Source organism: Physcomitrium patens, chromosome 23 (genome assembly GCF_059467195.1).
Source record: "Physcomitrium patens ecotype Gransden chromosome 23, ASM5946719v1, whole genome shotgun sequence".
Lineage (NCBI taxonomy): Eukaryota > Viridiplantae > Streptophyta > Bryopsida > Funariales > Funariaceae > Physcomitrium > Physcomitrium patens.
The window spans coordinates 6,956,488-6,960,328 of record NC_143432.1 but is presented as its reverse complement, the minus strand read 5'-3'; positions in this window follow the sequence as shown (position 1 = coordinate 6,960,328).

Sequence of the window (3,841 nt, the reverse complement as noted above, 5' to 3'; positions counted from 1 at the left end):
TTGTTTAGAAGTTAATTGATTATCCATTTCTTTTGTTGTATTTTTAAAGATTGCAAATTGTCCACTTTTAAACTAACATTATTTATTTGTTACCATTGTTTTTTTTCTAAAAAAATAACCTTCTTTCTTTGTGGAAATTTTTATTTGATATTAGAGGTTGTAGATTCTTCTTCTTTAATTTGACTTCTATATTTTTTTAAAGTCATTTGCTATAGAAATAGATGGAAAAATTATGGATGCTATATTCATCAAAAGTGAAAGTAGATTTGCAACTATTATAGATTGTTACGAGTTTGTCAACATTCTTAGAGTGAAAATGTTACATATTACTAATGTCAACTATAGAGGCATCTATTCTATACCTATCAAAAAAGTCAATAAGAAAGTTCAATATTTACATCAAGAAGTTATATAATTGAAAGAAGTAAGTAGATTAACTTCAAGAGATGTTTGCTTATGACCAAAAAATATTATAAAATCTTTGATTTATTAAAATTAAAAGCCTTAACTTGTTTTATAGACAAAGACTTTATTAAAAAACATAAAATATTATTAATCAAGAAAATTAAGTTAATGCATGTAGAAGTCATAGATGATTATTTGTTGTCTTTTGAAAATGTTATCTATAAAACTATTCCTTTAAATGTGGTAACTAATAGACATAATAGCTTAATAATATTTAATGCTATTAGATCTTTTTCTAACTTAGTTATTTTAGGTATATCTTGATTAAAAAAATACAATCTTTCAACATATTAGATTTTTTATAACCTTAATTTTTTTCATAGCATATCTAAAATTTATGTTATTTAAGTAAAAAATTATAAGTCCAATATAATAAAATCTTTATTTATACATATAAGAATATTCATACATGCCACAAGAAAAGATTTTACTTATGCTATTTTGCCATACCTATCTTTAATAGTAAAAAGAATACATGGAGGATTGAAAGTTAATATTAAGATTATTAAGAAATATTTTAGAAGAAAAATAGAAATATTCTTTAAATATATTATTCATATGATTATTGATTTGATCTTTAGAAAGGAGCTCAATTAATATTTGGACCAATTATTAGCTTATCTTTCAACAAGTTGGCTACACTCAAAAAGTATATTAATAAAAATTTGACTAAAAAATTCATACTCTATTCAAAATCTCTAGCAAGAGCTCTTATCTTGTTTATGGAAAAAAAGAATGAATCACTAAAAATGTATGTAAATTATTGAAAATTCTAAAAATTCACTACTAAGAATAAGTATCATCTATCTTAGATATCAAGATTTTTTAATCATATAAATTAAGCCAAGATTTATATAAAAATAGATCTATATATTTTTATATAGATCTATTTTTGTGCAGATCAAGTTGACTTTATAAAATATATCATTTCAAATGATGGTCTTATGATGGATTCTAAAAAAATTGAAACTACCATAGATTTAAAGATTTTAAAAATAATATGAGATATTAAATATTTTTAAAGATTTTTCTATTATTATTAAAAAATTTATCTAAAACTTTACTCAAGTTGTAGTTCTACTTATATATTTGACTTGTATAGATAAATTTAAGTGGAATAAAGGAATAAAAGTATCATTTAAAGAATTAAAGATAATCTTTACTTTTATAACAACTTTATATTTCATTAACTTTTTAAAGTATTTTTTGTAGAAAAAAATACATTGGACTTCGTTTAGAATATGATATTGTTTCAAATAGAAATAAATGAAAAATTTTACTTAATAACTTTTCATTCAAGAAATTTTTGAATATTAGAGATCAATTATAAGATCTACAACAAAGAACTTCTTTTTATTATGCATTCATTTTAAAGATTATGCTATTATATATAAGGTATCTCAGGTTTAGTGATTTTTTATACAAACCATAAGAATCTCAAAAATTTCATAATAATAAGTATTTTCAATTATTATTAAATCTATTTAAGCATATCTTCATTAAAATTTAAATTCAAGATAATGTTTTTGCCAAAAAGACAATAAAATTTATCAGACGTCCTTTCTAGTTATTTTTATTTTGTGCCAAAAGAACAAGATGTACCTTTTAATTAACAAAAAATGACACTTTTGAAGCCAGAATAATTTTGTCTTTGAATAATGAATTCAAATTTGGCTAATGATGCAATATTTTTTAAACAAGTTCAATCAAGTATGTATTTAAATCTTCTTCTTTATGATATTAAAAATAAAATATTTTAATCTCATGATACATCTAAATTTGAATCAAAAAATAATCTACTCTATTTTGAAAGACACTATTAAGTACAAAAAGAGAAAACATAATTACATGCTTATCAAACTCATTACAATTTTTCATTTGTAATAAATTTTGGATACAATAAGACCTTAAACTTAATACCTAAGATTTTTCGTGGCCTCAAATGTAAAAAGAAATTAAAGACTTTGTACAAACTTATGATATTCATTCAAATTTAAAAATTACTTATCATTTATCTTATTGACTTTTTTAATTGTTATCTATATCTAAACAAGTATGGACTTTGGTTTCTATTGATTTTATTATAGATCTTTTAATCTTAAGTTATTATGATTCTATGTTTATGTAATAGATTATTTCACTAAGTTGGCACACTTTGTAAAAAATTTATTACATATGTAGATATATCTTAAGATATTCTTGAAAATACTTATTACTATCATGGATTATCAAAGAATATTATATTAGATAGAAGAATTTAATTTATCTTAAGGTTTTGAAAAATAATTTATAAAATATTCAAGATGAATATAAAATTATCTTCAACTTTCTATTATCAAAATGATGGACAAACAAAATTAGTGAATTAAATTTTGGAGTAGTATTTGAAATATACTATTAGCTACCATTAAGATGATTGGATAATTTTTTTATCATTAGAATTTTTTTTTATAAAAATATAATATTTTTTATTTAATAAATAATTTTATTTATTAATTATAATTATCATCCATAATTTTATACTTTTGACTTCTCAAAAGTTGATAATTATACAACAAAAGATTTGACATATTGTTTATTAGAGTTGCATGTAGTAATAAAGGTACAATTAAAAGAAGCTCAAAAAAGATAAAAGATGAATATAAAAGCCTATTATAAAGAACAACCTTAATTCTATATTGGCAATAAAATATGATTACTTTTGTTGTGCTATTAAAAATAGTCATCTTTGTGACAAATTGGATCATCGTATACTTCGACCATTTCTTATTTGTGAATAGATCAAATCAATTGCTTATTAATTATACCTATTGGAGTTTATAAATTTTATTTTTATATTTTATGTATCTTTTTTTGAGCCATATAAGATAGTGGATATATCAAATAAATAAATAAATAAATAAATCCTCTTCTTTCTATAAAAATAGATAATAATGAATAATTTGAAATTAAAGAAGTCTTAATTTCAAGGTGGCACTAAAACATGCTAAAATATTTTGTACATTAGCACAAATATGATATTAGTAAATACATATAAGAGCCAATAAAGAATCTTGCAAATATAATAGAGAAAGTTGATGCTTTTCATCAAAAAAAAAACTATTAAAACTAAAATAAAGAATGAAGCAATTTCTTGCTATAAAAAAATAAAATTTAGTGAAGATTACATTTTATCTTCAATCTATGTTTGTGATTTTTATATATTTGTAGTACTAAAGAGATAAACAATCAATAGCCAATAATTTCTACTTATAAATTATTGTTTGTTGAGTTATCCAACAAGATATTAAGATTGTGACAACCTTCAAGATGATGTAATAGAGCTGAAAACCTTCAAGAATAAAATATTTTTTTCAAATAGATAGTAAGATACAAC